Source organism: Perognathus longimembris, chromosome 2 (genome assembly GCF_023159225.1).
Source record: "Perognathus longimembris pacificus isolate PPM17 chromosome 2, ASM2315922v1, whole genome shotgun sequence".
NCBI lineage: Eukaryota > Metazoa > Chordata > Mammalia > Rodentia > Heteromyidae > Perognathus > Perognathus longimembris.
The window spans coordinates 70,219,592-70,241,383 of record NC_063162.1 but is presented as its reverse complement, the minus strand read 5'-3'; the positions used below and the strand labels follow the sequence as shown (position 1 = coordinate 70,241,383).

The 21,792-nt window shown below is 36.7% G+C and overlaps 1 protein-coding gene and 1 long non-coding RNA gene across 12 annotated transcripts in view; both read left to right on the top strand.

The window, feature by feature from the left end:
- Sugct (succinyl-CoA:glutarate-CoA transferase) overlaps positions 1-21,792 on the top strand; it is a 546,711-nt gene that overhangs the window by 117,104 nt on the left and 407,815 nt on the right. The gene's annotated exons all lie outside the window — the stretch shown is intronic.
- Positions 11-21,729, top strand: LOC125346680. The gene is made up of 4 exons (XR_007210002.1): positions 11-1,164; positions 16,827-16,835; positions 20,000-20,004; positions 21,717-21,729. It is a non-coding gene; the product is annotated as an uncharacterized LOC125346680 (long non-coding RNA).

Below are 21,792 nucleotides of genomic sequence, written 5' to 3'. Positions count from 1 at the left end.
ATTCTTCTTAGATGTCCTTTCTCTGTTCTCTTCTGAGGGTAAGGCAGGTGGAAAATGCTGTAGTTCCAGGCCACTCAGAATGGTCCATGAACTTGGAGCAGTGGCATTACCTGAAATGTAATTGTTTTGTTTTCTGAATGGAATCTGCAGTTTAACAAGGTTCCCAGGTTATTCATGTCTACTTGGCCCTTGTTTTGTCATTCCAGCTTGAATCCACTAGATGTCACTCTTGTAACCTGGTTACAAGAGTGGGATATGATTTTTTTTTTTTTTTCCAATCAGGACTTGTTAGAATCCCTGGATGTGATCATATTATTAGATGATTTCTATCCTACCCTTAGGGCTACCAAATCCCACGTTAGTTATTTGAGGTAAAATTACCTTTCTATTCCATCCAAAGTGCTGGTAGAGGTTCCTGGAAATTATTTTCATTTTGTTAAATTAGCACTCTTGCCTACTCTCTGTCCCTCCTTCAAGCCCCCTGTTGCATGAGTTAGTGTATCATTATGTAACCTCCACACAGGCGAGAGTCTGTTGATGCTGTGACTGCCTCACTGAGAGAACTGAACCCCGGGCTTCCCAGAACAGCAACACAGAGTAAATTTTCAGGTTTCATCTCTGTAGAAATTATCAGAGAGCAGAAAGGAAGCAAGGTTGTATCCTGAAATTAGCATCAACCTCCGATTGTTGGAGGAAGTGCTGAGCTATTGGGGAGTCTCAAGGGTAGTTTTATAGAGAAGACTGAGTCTTCTTAGAAAAGAACCAAATTGTCTCCAATGCAATATTGGAGGGAGTAAGTTTCAGCCATGCAGATAAATTTAAGGATATTTACCAGTAAATTAATATCCCAAGGGAGATGATTTATTTCCAGAGAGGGAGGAGGCCCCCTGGAAAGGGCCTGTTAACAACTGGTTAGGTCTGCATATTAGGAAAGCGAGATGAAAAGGTTAAAGACTGTGCTTTAGAAGATCTTATTTTTTGCTGGATGCCCAGCTTGAGAAAAGTTAGGTCTTGAAATAAATCAGCCTTTTGCACAACTCTCTTCCCTTTGAGTCTGATGTGCTTTCTCATTGTTTCAGTTAACAAGGGTAGAAAACAAGTCATAAAGTAGCAGGTGTGTGTGTGTGTGTGTGTGTGTGTGAGAGAGAGAGAGAGAGAGAGCATGTATGGTGTATATATGAGTGTGCTTTTCCTCTTCTGGATGTTGGGAAGTCTATTTGATTTATAAAGTGTATTGCTAAATGAAAGAAAAGTGTTCAGTTTGCTTGATTTCAGTCATGAAACATATTCTTATTGATGTGAAAACAATATAATTTTAGCTCAAACATAATTTTCTTTCACTCAAAATAATTATGGCAACTGGGGTATTTTCTTGTAAACTAAAGAAACTTTTCCCTAATGTTATTTATTATGACATGACTTTTGATAACCAGGAACAATTCATTTTATAAAAAGTCCATTTTATTTTTTTAAATCAGTGTCTAAACCATAGGGGGTGGGAAACCTTCCTAAGATGCTCCTTCCTGATTGAATTGTCACAGAAAAAGCAATAGCAGAAGCTAAAACAGTCATCAGGTAGAGAGGGAAAATAGTTTTCCTTAGAAAAGAATCTGACACTAAGGTTCTATTTCTGTATTATCTGAAGAGGTTTTATTTTGTTTTACTTTGCTTTTTTGGGGGTATAATACTGGGGTTTGAACTAAAGGCTTCATGTTCTTCATGGCTGCTTTCCTCTCTCAAGGTTGTCACTCCACCACTTAAGCCACACCTCCATGTTCTGTTTCAGAATTTTGTTAGATAAAATTCATTTTCATCAAAACAAAATTCAACCACACAAAATATATGTTCCATCCTAATTCCAGCCACAGTCTACACTTCTACTTGTGGCAGAGTTTTTCATGATGTCCCCTTTCCTGTTGGGTTTTCTTCCTCTTTCCTTTGTAACAGTTGTTGCTCAGGCTACAGACATGACTGAAAAGGTGTATGGATTTACTTTGGAATCAGAGGTCCTTCATTCCACTGAGTTTCTTCAACATACACTAAGGATAACACTGATTTTGTCAAGAGTCATGATATCACCTTAGCAAGGCAATTCATAGCACATATGTGGCACAGAATTTGGCACTCAATTTAGTACACTCAATTCTTTATAGCTAATATGGTCAATTTCTGCACCCATCCTGGAGACCCCAGGACTATTGTGAACTCTGTTTCTCAGCTGTTGTATACACAAATACCAGTTGTAACAAGACCTCTCATTCTTATCCAAGTCATGAAGAAGACTTGCAGTTCTTTTGCTTGGCAAATGTGTCCCAGAGAGGGAAGTGAGTCAAAGGGGGAAGACGGGTAGGGACATTGTGAACCCTAGAATAGCAAAGGGGAGAGATATTCTTACAACCTACTTTGGAATTCTCAATGAAAATTTCCCCCCATGTTATAGTGGTGACCTAGCTCATAGAAAAGTTAGCACCAGTATTCCTCTCCGTATAGATGTATCATCAACTGGGACACAGGATCTTAACCACCAATTTAATCATTGTTTCTAAAGAGAAACACACTGACATTTTTTTTTTTGGGGGGGACAGAAATTCCAGATTGCCTGGACTTTATTGTTTTTTATTGCACTGGGATGATTATTATTATGTTTTCCATTTTGAGAGGACCTCTAGGCTTTCAATAGCTGTAACTCTCACACTTTGCAGTCATTTTAACAGTATTTGGTTTGCAGCTGTCCAGTCTCAGAAAGATACTGTAAAGAAACCTGAAGACACCTATCTATCATCCTGAAAACATCTTAGTCTGGGTCTTTGCACTTTTGCCATAAGCAAAACTGTGCTTTTACTGACTAATATTTTTTTGATGATGAATACTGGAGACCCCAACGTAACACCACCTCTGCAGATGTGCTGTCTCAAATAGAGGAGAATATAAGTTATTAAACAATTATGAACATTATGTATCTTAAAAAACAAACCCAAGTTTCTTGCCACAAAGTATACATTGGAGTTTTTAGTCTTAATGTTAATATATACTTTTTCTTAACTGCTTAAAAAACACTCATAAAACAGTAAGGAGGGTAGGATTGTTTCTTTTTTTCTCTACTATGTCATTCTTGTTTCCCTTGTAGGAGTCAAATTAGTTAAGTTCAGTCTTAGTTCAAAGAAGCCAGGGGGTAGGGAACAAAACTTATAATGGTGTTACTGTGTAGATTGCAGAAGAATCTGAGGTTTGTTCAGCAAATATAATGGTTCATTGAGGTGTTGTGTTAATGTGGGGGCCAGAAAATTGAGCTTTGTGTGTATTGAATCTGTTAAGTGGAAATCGAGGTTTTAACCTAAAAATTAGGAGAAAGTTGATAAGTGCAGAGGAAGCATGAGACCTGCCTTGACACAGGCCTTGCTAGGGTTATATAGTAGTCTGTGGAGGGAGGAATGAGAGGGGCTCAGTGTTGTATGAAGATAGCATGTTGTGAATGTCAAAATAATCTGTCTATCTACATAGACAGTTGACAGTTTTATATAAAAAAGCAAAGCCTCAGCTATTTATATGAATATTGGCTGTATAAACTTTAGAATTATAAAAAAGGAACAAGTAAGAATTGTCATTCTGTCTTCCTTTCATAGGCTTGGCAGAATGAAAACAAAACAACTAGAAACTAGTGAAAACTGCTTTTCCAAGGTTGAAAATCTACAGAAATATTATAGATGAAGCAAATTCTGGTGTTATAATTATGTATATAGAGAAGTGATAAAAATAGATGAGTATAATAAAAGCAGCAAGCAAGAACATACAAAATAATGATGGGAAAAATAGATCTCTGGGTATGAGAGATTAATGCTTAGTAAGCAATAATATATTTTATTCAGTGACAGTATGGACAAGGGACTCCTAAGCTTTTTAAAAAATCATTAATTTGTTTGAGAAAGTGATGTAAACTATGGAATCCTTTCTCAGACAAGTGCTTATACTATAATCTGTATGTATGTATATGTGTATTTATATGTTATTTTGCCAATGATTTCAGGAGCCAGGAGTCTGAAGACTGCCTGGAATCTATCCATTGGCCTTAGGTTAAGATTATCCACCAAAGACCAATGGAATGGGGGTAAGGATAGTGTAATTATGTTAAGAATATAGGACATTAGTCTCAATAGTAGTGTGAGAGTGATAATGTTCTAAGAGTAAAAGAACATCTCTCATAAATGTCTCTTCATTGGATAACAAGTTTTAGAATTAAGGAATAGAATTAGTAGGACTTGGGTCTAAGACTAGTCAGAGATCGATACAAACAATATTCAAGACTCTTATACTAATGCTCAACTCAATTATCTCAAACCTTCTAAAGGGAACCAATGCCAAAGGGGGAGAAAAAAGGAAGAAAGAAAGAAAAAATCCCATCACATTATTACTCAATTTTAGAGAATGGAACCACGATCAAATCAATGTGTACATTAAATTAAAATTGGAAGTGATTTGTAAAAAGTCTGTAATGTGTAGGAAATCTGAAAAGGTGTTAAATACATTAATGGAAGGGGAGGAAAATACTTCACGTATCAAAGATTAGGAACTCATAGAGAAAGTTTTGCATCCATTTTGAAAAGTAAAAGAAGCAAAAGTAGGTGAAAGATTGTTCAAGTGAGAGTGGGGAAGATCTCCAAGTGTGACGGGTCAGGTGTAAATAAGAAGCCAACCTGGCTGTAAAGGAATCCAAGAAACAGCAAAAAAGGATAGCAATCTAGAAATAAAAGCTTTTTTATCCATGAAAGGCAGAAGGTCAACTAGAGAATCAATGGGACTGCTTGATGATCAGGGTGCTCACGGGAAGAAAAGAAATCTGGAGACTCTATGAATTCTTTGCTTTGGTCTTTGTTAAAACGCAGAAATCTCCACTGTCATCATGCCTTTTGAAGCAAAGAGGTGAGATATGTAGTATTAGATCAAATAGTGGCAAGAGAACAGGATATTCTGCCTCATTGGCATGCTGGGGATAAGTAAATTGCTGAAACTTCAAGACATCTGTTATAGGGATCAGAAGAAACTCAAGAGAATGAACAGACCTCTAAGTGAAATCAGTTACTGTACTCCTCAATGTTAATGAGTCCTACTCCTGCACCCATGCTACTGAAACCTTCTGAGAATGTCCTATCATCTGTTGACTGGTGAACCCCCAAAGTTGTAGCATCAATGACCACTTAGTGTATGAATGAAGAAAAGTATCCTGTTTCCTAGGATACACTTGAGCTATGTAGAAAGGGGAAAATAAGCACCAGAAATAACAAGCAAACATAATTTTCTTAGACTTCCCAAGTGTCAGTTAAAAAGTTTCACAACAAAGTGATTCCATTTGTGTAACCATGATATTGAAGGGGGAAATGAAGAGTTAAAGTAAACCCCATTTTCAGGCAACCCCCGTTTTGTTGTCTGTTTAAACTGTGAGCAAACCCAGGACAAGCTTATTAGGGCTCAGCCGGTGGAGAACTCTAACCACTGGGAATGCTTAACTCTAACTGCCCCCAGAAAGCCTTGAGCCAATCAGATTTGTACCTGTGTCCTAATCTTGCTTGCTTGAACACCTGATTGTTTTAACTTTGTTTTTTGCCTTTATAAGCCCTGTGTAATCGCAGCTCTAGGCTGCCTCCTAACCTCAGCTGTGTCGGTGGGTAGGACAAGGCCTGTGCCACTGCCCCACTTGAATAAAGTCTTGCCTTGCTATTGCATTTCGGAATGTCTGAGTCTCGGTGGTCTTCTTGGTGGTGGTTTCGCGACTTGGCATAACAGGTATCAGGAGGAATCTTTTTGTCACACATGGGTAGTAACAGAGGAAACAAACTAGGAGTATTGGCTTGCTACAGAGAGAACCCCTTTGGATCTCTGCTGGTGTCCTTCCCATCCCCCCACTTTTTTGTGCTAGTCCTTGAGCTTGAACTCCAGGCCTTGCACTGAGCTTTTTTGCTCAAGGCTAGTGCTCAGCCACTTGAGCCACAACTTCACTTTAGGTCTTTTGGGGGTTAATTGGAGATGAGTCTCATGGACTTTCCTGCTAGGGTTGGCTTTTCAGCCTTTTGCTGGCCATTTTTATAAAACACTTTTGTAGATAATGTGGAAGAGCAAGTACACTATGAATTTGTTTTTGTCAGTCCTGGGGCTTGAACTTGGGGTCTAGGCACTGTCCCTGAGATCCTTTTTACTCAAGGTTAGTGCTCTACTACAGAGCCACTTCTGGTTTTTTTTCTGAGTAGTTTATTGGAGATAAGTGTCTTATGTCAGCCTCAGATCTTAGTCTCTTGAGTAGATAGGATTACAGGTGTGAGCCATTGGCTCCAGGCTCACTATGAAACTTTACCAAGGGTGCAGGACTCAGCTTTTTTGGATATGGAAATGATAAATCAACAGAAATAGGTTTGTAAGAGATGATATAAAGGGGATGGGGGAGTGACAAGGAAGTCCTACTCACTTAAGGAAAAAGAAAATGCCCTCAATTTGTAAACTTTTGGGTTGTGAGTCATTCACGAATCAGGTTTCATTGGGAAGTCAGGAAAGGTCCTTGAGCTGTCCTAGGTGCATCCTTTGGGGTAAACCACACAGCAGCAGTGGTTCTGAAGACAAAGCTGCACTGGAAGCATAAACACTCCTTCTGGTTCTGATGGTCACAGGTCAAAAGAGAACAACGGGCTACAAGAAGGACCTGGCTTCAAACCTGAACTCTCTCCTAGAGAAATGGCTATTAAAAAAATTAAATGCACATGAATTTCTGGTACCATGGACCAGGTCAAGCATTGAGTGCATAACCTCAAAAGCACCAAATAGTAGCAAGGGAACAGGATATTCTACCTCATTGGCATGTTGTGTATAAGGAAATTGCCGTAACTTCTGGAAACCTCTTTGCTTCAAAAGGCATGAAGTTAAATTCTCTGGCAGGAGGAAATCCTTTAGTCTTTACCTGGTATAGGAACTATATAGGAACTCGAGAATTCTGGTACCAGATGCTCGTTCAATGTTTCTCTCTCTCTCTCTCTCTCTCTCTCTCTCTCTCTCTCTCTCTCTCTCTCAGTTCTGGTGTTTAAACTCAAGGCCTTGTAGTTGGTAGGGAAGCTCTTTTCTTTCTTTTATTTTTATTTTGTAATCTTTTTTATTTACTGTTATTGTAGAGTTGATATACAGAGGAGTTATATTTACATGAATCAGGTAATGAGTACAATTCTATTTTTTTATTTCTTGTCAAAGTGATGTACAGAGGGGTTACAGTTTCATATGTAAGGCAGTCAGTACATTTCTTATCCAACTTGTTACCTCTTCCCTCATTTTTCCCTCCTCCCCATTTCCCTCTCCCCACCATGAGTTCTACAGTAGCTTTACACCATATAGTTTTTTAAGTATTGCTATTGCATTTGTTTGTCTTTTAATCCTTTCTCTCGAGTTTGGTATTCCCTTTCCCTTCCCTAGTTCTAATACACATATATGCAATATCCAGGGTACTAAAATCGGTTGCAGTGATATCAGGGGTAAACCATGGGAAAGAAATGTCTCCCCTTCCTTTGCTTTCCCCTGGTTTTCCCTCCCTTCCCCCACCCACAAGACATCCAGTTCACTTTCCACACAGCGTCCAGTGAATATCACTGTTGCATTTGTTCATCCTTGTCCATCCTTTTATGTGCCCTTCCTAATCCTCCCCAATACAAAGAAACTAACAAACCACACAAAAGTGAGTGATAAGGTGTAACTTCATTTTGCCTATCAATTCCAGTATTCTCCAAAGTATTTTCTGATTGTCTTTTCTCCATTGTGTATTCTTGACACCTTTGTAAAAAAATAAGTTTGTTCCTAATGGGTGGATTTTTTTTTCTGGTCTCTCATGTTTGTCCTGTTGATCTTTGTGTTTGTTTTTATGCCAATATCAAGCTATTTTTTTTTTGGTCACCATAGCATTGTAATATATTTTGAAATCAGGTTATACCATGCCTACAACTTTGTTCTTTTGGTTTAAGATTGCTTTTGATATTCAGTGTCTTTTGTGGTTTCATTCTCATTTTAGGATTCAGTTTTTCCTAAAATGATTATTTTCCCATGCATATGATTGGTATGTTTTATGGAACTAGAATCTCATTGAAAATATTATGGGCACTTTAATAATAATGTTTATTCTTCTGATCTATATGCTTGTGATAGCTGTCCATTTATATACTTCAATTTTTTTTGAAGAAGCATTGTCTATATTTCAATTTCTTTCTTTGTAACTTAAAAAATTTTTTTATTATCAAACTGATGTACAGAGAGGTTACAGTTTCATACACTAGACATTGGATATATTTCTTGTACTGTTTGTTACCTCCTCCCTCATTCCCCCCTCCCTCTCCCCCTTTCCCTCCCTCCCCATGAATTGTTCAGTTCATTTACACCAAACAGTTTTGCAAGTATTGCTTTTGTAGTTGTTTGTCTTTTTTTACCCTGTGTCTCTTGATTTTGGTATTTGCTTACAATTTCCTAGTTCTAATACCAGTATACCCGGTTTCCAATATACTCAGATATGATACAGAGATAGTGTAGGTACAACCACAGGAAGGTGATACAAGAAGATCATCAATAATAGAAGCTACAGCTACACATAGCATGTTGAAAGTAGTTACAACAGTGATATAACAATCGTTTCCATAACATGGAGTTCATTTCACTTAGCATCATCTTATGTGTTCATAAGGGTATAGCTATTGGGCTCTTGTGATCCTCTGCTGTGAATTGCCTAAACCTGTGCTAATTATTCCCTATAAGGGAGACCATAGAGTCAATGTTTCTTTGGGTCTGGCTCACTTCACTTAGTATAACTTTTCCCAAGTCCTTCCATTTCCTTACAAATGGGGCAATGTCATTCTTTCTGATAGAGGCATAAAATTCCATTGTGTATATGTACCACATTTTCCTGATCCATTCGTCTACTGAGGGGCATCTGGGTTGGTTCCAGATTCTAGCTATGACAAATTGTGCTGTGATGAACATTGTTGTGCTGGTCGCTTTAGTGTGATTTTGTTTGTGGTCTTTTGAACAAATACCCAAAAGTGGTGCTGCTGGGTCATAGGGGAGCTCTATGTTTAGCTTTCTGAGGAATCTCCATACCACTTGCCAGAGTGGCTGAACCAGTTTACATTCCCACCAACAATGAAGTAGGGTTCCCTTTTGGCCACATCCCCTCCAACATTTGTTATTGTTAGTTTTCTTGATAAAGGACATTCTTACTGGGTGAGATGGAATCTCAATGTTGTTTTGATTTGCATTTCTTTTATGGCCAGTGATGTAGAGCAGTTTTTCATATGTCTCTTGGCCATTCTCATTTCCTCATCATAGAAGTCTCTTTTTAAATCTTTAGCCCACTTGATGAGGGGCTATTGGTTCTTTGTGGTTTCGTTTTGGAGGAATGTAATTTTTTTAGTTCTGCATATATTTTAGATATGAGGCCTTTGTCCGTTGTATGACTGTTAAATATCTTCTCCCAATCCATGGGCTTTCTGTTTATCTTGCGAGCAATGTCCTTTGTCCTGCAGAAGCTCTGTGGTTTGATGCAGTCCCATTTGTCCAACCTTTCTTTGATTTGTAGCCTTTCTGGGTCTTTGTTAAGGAAATTCCGTCCTGTGCCAAGGAGCCTAAGTATTTCTCCTACTCCTTCCTTTAGTGTTTTCAGAGTGTCTGTTTTGACTTCGTGGTCTTTGATCCATTTGGAATTGATTTTGTATTTATTAGTTGTAGAACAGTTAGGATCATTGTGGTATTTCCACATATGCTTACAGTGTATCATCCCTTCTTTCATCACTATTTTACAAAATTGGTTGTAAAATCACTTTTTTGTTAAACTTTATTCTCATTTTAATAAACAACTAATATTCCTATTTTTTGAATGGAATGGTTTGATTTTGGGATTGAGCATAATACATAAAAAAAAGTGCGATTTTATTTATTACTACCCTTCCAAGACTTTCAAAAACTATCATCAGTATCTAATTAATATATAGAACATATTAGTATATTCTGAACTAATCTTATTTCAGAGTTCTGTATTCTAATTTTAGAGAATGCCCTAGAATAAATATGGCTTAGTTTTATTCACAAAACATTTGTAAACAGTCATCAATGACCAGCTGGTAAGGAATATAGAAACTGAGATTTAAACCCAATTCTCTTTAATGGCAGGTTTGCTGACTCCTGTTTCCTCACTTCACTATTTTAACCTCTGGAAAATTTTCCATGGTTGTATTTTGTTCTTAAAAGACACAGGTGAATGATGATTGAAGATACAAAATTTCAGTTTTAGATCACTGGTTCAAAACTGTTGCTGCATTTGAGAATCAACCAAGAGAATTAAAAAAATGTAATTTAAAAATTTAAAAATTGGGCTGGGGATATAGCCTAGTGGCAAGAGTGCCTGCCTCGGAATACCCGAGGCCCTAGGTTCGATTCCCCAGCACCACATATACAGAAAAAGGCCAGAAGCGGCGCTGTGGCTCAAGTGGCAGAGTGCTAGCCTTGAGCGGGAAGAAGCCAGGGACAGTGCTTAGGCCCTGAGTCCAAGGCCCAGGACTGGCCAAAAAAAAAAAAAAAAAAAAAAAAAAAAATTTAAAAATTACATTTAAAATGATCTTTAAATGTACAAAATAGTTGCCATTTAATAAAACAATTTATAAATACAATGCATTTTGTTCAGTGTCTTCCTTTTCAACATTCTCACTCTTCCAGACTAATTTTTAATTTTTTTAAATTAAAAAAATTTTATTGTAAAGGTGATGTACAGAGGGGTTACAGTTACATACATAAGGTAGTATGTTTCTTGTCAAACTTGTTACCTCCTCCCTCACTTTTCTCCCACCTACTTTCCTCCCTAATTTTTAGTTTTTTAAAGTGGTTTATCGTTGTTGTTATTTTTAATGTACTCTATGAAATTATTTCTTTTTTTCCCCTATGGTTTAGCCCCTGTTATCACTGTATTTGATTTTTACCCTAGGTATTGTATACATGTATGTCTGAAATAGGGAAGGGAAGAGGAACATCAAAATGGTGAGACAAAGGGTAAAAGTCGAACCAGCACGACAACAATACTTATAAGACAATATGTTGTAAACTAACTGTATAACTGGGGGAGCTTGGGATTGAGGGAAAGGGGGAGAAAAATGAGGGAAGAGGTAACAAGTTTTACAAGAAATGTACTCACTATCTTACTATGTAACTGTAACTCCTCTGTACATTACTTTGACAATAAAAATAAAAGAAAAATAATTATCAGCATATATTACTTATAAAATGAGAGGGGGTTGCTCATTGTGACATTTCCAAATACATATACAGTATGTCCCAACAAAAATCATCCCCTCCATCTCTCTCTTTAGTTCCCCCTCCATTTTCTTAAAACAATTTCAATAGGTTTTATTGTTATTTTCAAGCATTTATAAAAGTATCTTAATCATATTCACTTTCACTAACCTTCTCTCTTGTTTTCTCCCAATAGAGCCTGTTTTACTTTCATTTATTTTTTTTTCATTTTTTTTTAGTATACATTAATTGTATGAAGTGGTTTCACCAAAGTAAATCTCAGTTGTTGGTTTTTGTTTTTGTATTCTTTGCCTTTCAGAAATTACCAAGGAAATTTACATGGCCATATATTATGGTTTAGTCAGATTAACTGCCTGTATTTCTCTTTCTTTCCCTATCCCCCTCCTCCTATCAGTAGTTTTTAGATAAATTAAAAAAACATATGAATGATTAAGGTTTATCTTCAGAAAGTGTGTGTGTGTGTGTGTGTGTGTGTGTGTGTGTGTGTGTGTGTGTGTGTATGGATGGGCATTAACTATACAATGTGAAATCTAAATGTGGTCTGCATTCTTGCTGTATCACCAGGGAACTTGTGTACTTTTTTTTTTTTTATAAATAATTGTAATTGTGGATTCATAGGGAGTTGGAAGAAGCAGTACAGAGAACCACTACCACCAATTCCATATATGCATGCATATGTAAGTTACTTTTTACAAACCCATATGCTAACACTAACTACAGTGAAGACACAGGACACAAGAGCACAATTGCTGAATCTGATGAAAAGCCCACTGCTAAGGGAACTTGGGGTTGTAAATCCATAGGCTTACTGTCAAGAGCACTGAGCATGGAAGAGAAAGCTGGAAATAGATGGAGGCTGGGAAGGTAAAGTAATATAATTAGGAGGCAGGAATAGCAATTCTAGGGTAAAGGGATATTTTGTGCTAGTTAATGTGCAGAAATAGATAACTAAGAACATTGGAAGCAAGGAATGTTAAGGCAAAGTACTAGCAGGCGAGAAGGCTAAATGGAGAAATAATAATAATAGCTACTACCTTTGGTGACAGATAGTTGGCTAAATACCTTACATACTTTGTTCAGTCCACGGTTGTGAAGTTATATCATGGAACAATGATGACTTGGCTACAAATACATATCATTTTTTATATTGACTCAGATTTAGCTTTGTGCTTTTACCCCCACATCAAGAAGCTTTATCTTAGTCGTTATTTTGCTTCTGTCTTCTCTACAGAGTTTCTTGAAAATCTAGGTTATTTGCATGGTGACTAGACAAAGAGGGACTCTTAATTCTAGACTAATGAGCTCTAATTTCTTACTCTATGTTACTACATATGATCTCTTTAAATCTCTGGATTCTCAGGCCATATATGGGACAGTTGAGTCTCTGCTGTGGCTCTGAGCCCCAGTGTCATATCCATTGCCATTGGGTTTTCTCCTCATCAATCCCAATGCCTTTCACTCAAGTTTATGTTTAGACTTTATATCAACCCTAATCTATGATAAGTTTTTTTTTACTTTTTAGGATATCTTTGAAGAAATATAAATAACTCATGCTCCTTAGAGATGGGGATATGTTCAATTTTACTACCACTCTCAAGCGAAGATTGGCAGACATTTTTATTTTTATTTTGCCAACAGCCATATAATGAATAATATAGGCTTTGCTGGTCAAGAGGCAAAACTGAGGATATTGTACAAGTGCTTATGTGAATATAAACAAATTTCACTTGATCAAATGTAATACAACTTTTTGTAATATGTTTTTTTCCCTAATGAAAAAAAAAACAATTCATTTTGGGGAGGAGTGTACTTCATAAGAATTAACTGCAAATGTTTATCTGTTAATGCTGTTATGTAACAAAAATCAACATATTTCATCTTTGAAAATGTCTTTCACACAGAAAGGTGCTGCCAAAAAAGTGCTATCAGTCCACAGGCATATGATTTTAATTTGACAGATTCATTGCCTGGAAGACATTTGTAGAATTTATTAGATTTTTCTCTGATATTGTCTGTCTACATGACATTCTTCTGCAGATAATCACTTCCATTTGAAAGTGAGGTGGAAGCTTCTCAATTGCATAGCTAAATGGTTTTTGTTCTCACTTCCCTTCTCTCTCCTTCCTTCCTTCCTTCCTTCCTTCCTTCCTTCCTTCCTTCCTTCCTTCCTTCCTTCCTTCCTTCCTTCCTTCCTTCCTTCCTCATCACTGGAGTGATATAATCAGGGCCTTATACTCTTTAGGTTGTTATTCTATGGTGTGAGCCATGCCTTCAGTTTAAATGAGTTTTGGAATATACTTTTTTTTTTTTTTTTGCCTTTTTGCATGAAGATCTGAAAAAGACTTTAGTGGTTTGAACTCAGGAAATATATCTGCTCTAAATTCATGTAGGAATGGAAATGTCACTTTTTGTTTTATCTTTTGATAGCACTGGAAGTATACGAAACAAGTTGACATTAATTATGATTCAGGCATTGATACTCACCAAAATACTTTGGTGTCATTGGAGTTTTGCCTTATAATTTTCATCTGAATTAATCAGGAAACATTACCAAGTCTACATGAAAAGTTATTTTTCAAAGCTATTCAGTGTTTAGTGGTAGTGGTTGAGGTTTGTTCTTCAGATTGAGAAAATTTTCATTCTTGATCCTAATCCCAAAAACCACAATGCAATTTATCTCTATGAAAGCACCAAATTCCTGTGTGGTAAATGAAATCAAATCCTAGGCTTCCACTTCTGTAATAGCTTTATTGTGAGAATTTATAATAGCTAAGTAGATCAGAGCCAATGGAGATCACAACTGTATTACTACTGTGCTACTATCATGTGACATTGGTTGTATATTGACTTTAGCTATGGTCAGGTTCATATACTCTGAAAAGTATTTGCTGATGAATAATCAATGAATTACTACAGGCTTAAATTTCTTTCATTTCTTTATTGTTAAAGTGATGTACAGAGGGGTTACAGTTTCATGTGTAAGGCAGTGAGTACATTTCTTATCCAACTTGTTACCTCCTCCCTCGTTTTCCCCCCACCTTTCCCCTCCCCACTTCCCTCCCCCCATGAGTTGTACAGTTGGTTTACAACATATAGTTTTGTAAGTATTGCTGTTGTATTGGTTTGTGTTTTATCTTTTGTCTCTCCATTTTGACATTCCCCTTCCCTTCTCTAGTCCCAATACATGTATATATGTACATGTACCCTGGATATTGATTCAGGGTACCAAAATCAGTTACAGTGATATCAGGGGTAAAACCATGGGGAAGGAAGACAAAAAATAAAGGCATAATTTCACATGGTATGTTGAAAAAAACACCAACAATGATAAACCACTTGTTTCCATAACTTGGAGTTCATTTTGCTTAGCATCAGCTTATGTGTTCATATGGACATAGCTATTGAGCTATTGTAATCTTCTGCTAGGAGTATCCTAGATGTGTACTAATTATTCCCAATGAGGGAAACCATAGAGTCTATGTTTCTTTGGCTCACTTCACTTAGTATGATGTTTTTCCAAGTCCTCTCATTTCCTTATGAATGGGACAATGCCATTCTTTCTGATAGAGACATAGAAGTCTATTGTCTATATGTACCACATTTTCTTGATCCACTCATCTACTGAGAGGCATCTGGGTTGGTTCCATATTTTAGCAATGTGCTGTGCTATGATGAACATAGTTGTGCTGGTGGCTTTGGTGTGCTATTGTTTGTAATGTTTTAGGTAAATGCCCAAAAGTGGGGTTGCTGGGTCATAGGGTATCTCTATGTTTAGGCTTTTGAGGAACCTCCATACTGCTTTCCAGAGTGGTTGAATAAGTTTACATTCCCACCAACTGTGTAGTTCACTATATGTTTTTTATATTTTTTGTCTTTATTGTAAAGGTGATGAATAGGGTAATTTAAACAATAGGAACAAGAGCATATTATTTTGGATAATTTAGATGTCAGCAAGTTGTAGCAAATTAAATGCTCTAGGCTACTTCTGTGAGCTATTCACTGCTAGATTTTATAAGAAAATTCTTTTAACAATGAATTCAGAGGAAACAAAAAGAAATGAGGAAAGAAGCTAGTAGTCAATAGTGTTTTTGGGGAGAGAGGAATTAATGTTAGGATATTGTAACTATTTACTGTGTCCCTCAATGAATGTATACTTTGAGGTACCATTTATGTTTAAGATATGATTAAGGGGACTTACAATATTAACCAAAGACATATTTTGCAGTACATTTTGTTTTAGTTTTTGTTTTGCCAGTCCTGGGGCTTGGACTCAGGGCCTGAGCACTGTCCCTGGCTTCTTTTTGCTCAAGGCTAGCACTCTGCCAACTTGAGACACAGCACCACTTCTGGCCTTTTTTTTTTTAAAAAAAAATATATATATTTTTTATTATCAAACTGAATTACAGAGAGGTTACAGTTTCATACATTAGGCATTGGATATATTTTTTGTACTGTTTGCTACCTCGTCCCTCATTCCCCCCTTCCTCTTCCCCTTTCCCTTCCCCCACCATGAGTTGTTCAGTTCATTTACCCCAAACAGTTTTGCAAGTATTGCTTTTGTAGTTGTTTGTCTTTTTTTACCCTGTGTCTCTTGTTTTTGGTATTCGCTTACAATTTCCTAGTTCTAATACCAGTATACCGGCTTCCAGTATACTCAGATAAAATATAGAGAAAGTGTAGGTACAACCACAGGAAGGTGATACAAGAAGATCATCAATAATAGAGGCTACAGTTACATAAGGCACATTGAAAGTAGTTACAACAGTGATATAACAATCGTTTCCATAACATGGAGTTCATTTCACTTAGCATTATCTTATGTGTTCATAAGGGTATAGCTATTGGGCTCTTGTGATCCTCTGCTGTGACTTGCCTAAACCTGTGCTAATTATTCCCTATAAGGGAGACCATAGAGTCCATGTTTCTTTGGGTCTGGCTCACTTCACTTAGTATAACTTTTCCCAAGTCCTTCCATTTCCTTACAAATGGGGCAATGTCATTCTTTCTGATAGAGGCATAAAATTCCATTGTGTATATGTACCACATTTTCCTGATCCATTCTTAACTTCTGGCCTTTTTTTTTTTTTTTGTATATATGTGGTGCTGAGGAATCAAACCCAGGCCTTCATATATATGAGGCAAGCACTCTTGCCACTAGGCTATATTCCCAGCCCTTTGCAGTACATTTTGTACTCATTTAAACAGAATTGAAATAAAAAACCCAGTAAGCTTTTCAGCATCATATTTGGCATGTTGCTATGTTACCTGATGTGCCCTGTTTTACCAACTCAGAGACTTTTCAGTTCAGCAGCTGTAATTTCATGTTGTGTTATTTACTAGAGAGAGAGTGAATCAGACACAACACAGTCTGTACAAGATTCCTATGAATTTTTCCCCATCAGTGGTACAAGAGCAGAGATATACTTCCTATAGAGGAACTAAGTAAAGAAGGGTTAGCTATCCACTTTTCCCACAGTCTGATTGGGCTATGGCTGGCAGGGCGCTTACCTTGCAAGTTGTGCTTTGTCTTTTCCTCTGAAGAGTAAGTAAAACTTTCTACTTCAGACCTTCATTTTGGAAATTAAACAGGATTTGACTTGTCAACTGGTTAGCACAAGGATTACAGTTATGATAATGGTAGCAATTACGTGCATTAAATGACAGATTTTTTACTTTAGTATTTGCTAATTTAAGATGACTAGGTGTCTGTTGTCACTGCATAATACAGGCTCATTGTGGACAGAGTTAGCAGTAACTGCTGACGAATGTGGGTTTCACTATCCTCAGGATAGCCCCTAGGTCTGCTGTGCATGTGGGTGCAAGATTGTCTTGTAATTTTTCTATTATTCCAGCTTTGTCTGAAGAAGGTTAATGAAAATTTCATTGAGATTTATGAGAAAGAATACAATGAATATGCATTTATTGACTTATTCATTCTTTATTTCAACAAGTACCAAGTCTTTAGAGTATGCCAAGTACTGACTGTCAACAAATACTGAGTCCCTGCTGTGTGCCAAGTACTGAGTTAATAATGAAGAGCAATTCATTGTCTTGGCTCCTAGGAACTTCACTTGTAACTAGGAGATGATCTTTTGGTAGTTAATGCCATACCAGTAAGTTAGTTCACTGTGATATGAACATGCAGAGTCCTTGCTTTTGTGAGTAAAAATGGCTTTTGAGTATTTCTTGAAATGGGCTCCCCATTATGTCTACAACAATGTGTCTATCACAGTTCTACTCTTCTCACATGTCAAATATTCAATTCTAACTCTGACTTCTAATATCTACTACTGTAGCAACTTATTGTATAACTAGCCAATATACATTTGTGTTAGGTAAGTCATAAAATGTACAGTGGCTCACCATGAGAAGCAAGGAAGTTGAGATAATATGGGGCCATACCAGAGAGGGACTTTACAGCAATGCTGGGCTCAAGAAGCCAGATAGGCCAGACATAGACTCCTGTTACACAGTTATGAGGCATAGAAGAGTTGGGTTCTCTCTGGATGTTAATATTTGAGATTCTAGCTGTGATGAGCGAGGAGGGGTTGAGTTATTGGATGGAGGCCATATGGAATCAAGTGGGAATTAAGCTTCCCCAAAGAAGCTTACTCAGTTATCGCAGAGCCAGGCTTTTACAGGTGAAGAGCATTATGTTGAGAATGGAGTAGGAAAGGAATGGAAAAAAGAAACCCATGATAGCTCAGTGTGTCTGGGCTATGTTAGGTTAAATTAGATCGATGATTAGGCTGGAAGTCTCAGTGGGGAATAGAGGTATGAAACTAGACAAGGAACAGAAATTTAATTTGAAGAGACCTAGGGGTTTATTGTTCTTGATTGGTCTCATTCTGTGCTCCATTTTCTTCCATGACATGTGCATGTAACACATGGTTAGATTGTTAAATTTGAACATTTTAAGAAGATATTTTCCAGCCTTAGAAACTTAGTATTGCTTTCATAGTGTTAAAAGCAGAGGTAACATTCAGCATTGTATTAGTATTAAAAAAGATTATCTACAAACTTTCATTTCACTTCCTGAGGTACTTGGAAAAAATAATTTTGATTGTCTATTTCCTAATTTAAAAAATCACATTTGAAGGGGTTTCTTCATAATTCTTTTAAGTATATAAAATGCAGTTATTTTCTAGGGATATATATGTATGTGGAAAACATAGTATAGATTGGGGAGCAAAACATGTTAAAAAGATTAGGATTATGAAACACATACTTGAAATGAGAACCAGTGTGTGTTTCCTATTAATTAACTTGTTATATGTTTGTTATCTTTAAGTAGTTTTACTAAAAGGTAATTAGCCAGCAAATAAGTTTATAAGTACAATGCATTTTGATTGATGTCATCCCTTTCAGTGTTCTCCCCATTTCCCCCAACCTAGCCCAACCCTTCCCTTGGTGTGTGTTTTTTACATGATTTTACTCTTTTGAGTTTTTTTCTGTCTTTTATTTAATTTTTAATGCATTATAAAAGTTGTTACTGTAAAGGTGATATACAAATCAGATAAAGAGTACATTTCTTTTTTTTTTTTAGTACATTTCTTTTTTAACAATGTCACACCTTCCCTCCCTCTCTCCCAGTTTTACCCTTCCATTCCCACCCACAAGTTGTAAAGTTCATTTTCAGCTTTGTGTCTAGTGAGTATCACTGCTCATTTGTTTACCCTTTTTCCCATCATTTCTGTGTCTCCTTTACCCTCCCAAAGACATATAAATGAACAAACAAGACAAAAGGAAAAGAAAACAAAGACAGCAACAAAGAAAAAAACCTCTTGTTTCCATTTCTTGGGGTTCATGTCAATAAATATTATTTGAGTATACAGTAAGTATATAATCTACGACCTTACAAGAACGCATACTTATTTATCAGTCACCCCCACCACCACTAAATGAGCCATTCAGAATATTTCAGGCAACCTAGATTTATTCACCAATTACGTGTTTGTGCACATTAGAGAATATGCTTTGTGATGGCCTCAGTCAGTGTTAAGAGTTCCAGATGACTGACAGAATCAAGCACCTATGGATGTTGATAACAAAGGCCATCTGCCCTGTCACAGTCAGCTCTTCAACTTCTGTTCTGTTACCAAATTGGAGGAAGCAGGAAGAGTATCAGAAAAACAAGTCTTCACAAAAATGGTGAGACAAAAGGTAAACCAATGTAACAAGGATACTCACAAGACCCTATGTTGGAAATGAACTTTACAACTTAAGGGGCGGGGGGAAAGGGAGTCCAGAGGGGAAGAGAAGGGCGGGGGGGAGAAGAAAACACAATTTTCTTAACAGAAAATAGAATTTTTCTTAAGAGAAAATGGGAATCCATTTGCATGGGGACATCTTCTTTGTGACTATTTCCCTCCCCTCCTCTGGAAGCATAGATTCCTATAGGTTATAGTTTTTATTTCTCTGTAGGGAAACATTCTTTTTTGTTTTTTAAATTTTATTTTATTTTCAAGATGATGTACAGAGGGGTAACAATTACATACATAAGGTAGTGAGTACATTTCTTGTCAAACTTGTTACCTCTCCCTCATTTTTCTCCCACTTTTCCTCCCTCCCCTCCCCCAAATTGTACAGATCATTTCCAACATATTGTCTTGTGAGTACTGCTGTTGCATTGGTTTGTCCTTTGTCTCACTATTTTGTTATTTCCCTTCCCTTCCCTATTTCAAATAAGTGTATGTATAATACCCAGGGTACCAAAATCAAATGACAACAGGGGATCAAGCATAGGAAAATAAATGAAAGAAAAAAAGAAATAACTTCACATAGTACATTCAAAACAACATCAGTGAAAAATCTTTTGTTTCCCTATCTTGGAGTTTATTTCACTTAGCATCATCTTATATGATCATGTGTACATAGCTATTGAGGTACTGTGATCCTCAGGACTGACCTAGACATTTACTGATTATTACAAATGAGGGAAACCATGGAATCTGTGTTTCTTTGGGGCTTTCTTACTTCACTTAATATGATTTTTTTTCCAAGTCTTTCCATTTTCTTACAAATGGGGCAAAGTGATTCCTTAAAATACTTAGAACTCAAAACATTAAATCCCCTCAAAATTAGTATTGTTTGAATTCTAATAGGATTCTAGTAAAATTACATTTTTATGTTAGTGGAGAAATTATTCTGGTGAATAAGCCATATATCTATATGTAAACTTTGGAAAGACAAATCTAAGAATTACTCAGAATTCTCTCTAATGGGATAGAACATTCCATAAAGAAGTCTTAAGTAGAAAAGTTCATGTTTGTCTAAAACACAGGCACAAATATGACTGAGAAACTGGTAAATTCTTGTCCAATAATTGTGAAAGGTTTAATGTAAGCTATTTAGATCTTCTGCCCTCTAGGAATTTATCTAGTCTGTACTGACTTTTCATGAAAAGAAGGTGTAGCAGAGACAAGCAGAAGATTATTATGTTTTAAGAGCCAACTAAAACAGTGTCACTGTGTTCATAAAATACAGTATGTATCTTATGGCATGATTGTGTACTAACTATCATGATAATTATCGCTATGCAGTTTCATAGAATTCATAAGTGAAAATTACTTCTGGTGAAACACTATTATAGTATAAATTTCTGAAAAAAGTGTTAGAGTTAAAAAGTAAAATCGTTTCTAGACACAATAGGCATTTATTTCTTTGATTTTTTTCCACCTTGCTATGATGAAATAGGGTTTATAAAAAATTTAGTTGAGTAGAAATTACCCTAAAGTCTTACACATTTTTGGGCTGGGATGTAGCTCCGTGGCAAAGCAGTTGTCTAGCAAGTGCAACATCCTGGGTTTGATCCCCAGTACCCAAAACAAAACAAAACAAAACAAAACAAAAAGTCTTACACATTTTTATCTCTGCATTTGGGTTTAGTATGACCAGTACCACATTGCTTTTTAATCTGAATTTGTTTTTAGAGGTAGGAAATGGTTTTTCTCAGATCCCACCATTCTCCGTTATTCTCAGTTGACTGCACTCATCACCTTTGGTTTTGGTGTTCTTTGTACACTTCTGAGATGAATGAATCATATGAGTGACAGCACTACAGGAGATATGTTGTGGTGAGCAAGAGAACAATTTCATCTGATCTTTGAAGTGACCTACTGGGGAAAGTGTTTAGGTGCCAGATTTTGCTTGTTCTTTATCCCTATTCATGTCCAGTCCTCCTACCTTCTTCAAGAAATCTGGTTTGTTGGATTGGCCACAATCTGAGTGAGTAGGAATAAAGGCTGACATCTGTGGGGCAGAGTCCTTGGGAAGTGAGGTCTCTGTGTACTGGTGATCACCCAGCAGATCTTCCTTAACAAAACCATCATGGTTGTTTTTGATCTTTGCCATATTTGGGACCACTCATTGTGGCTGCTATCTTCTGTGGACAGATATCTGGGAAGGAGGTTGGTGAGCAGATGCTCAACACACAGAACAGCATAGCAACATTGGCTTCATCAGTGTTGAGATTGCTTTTTG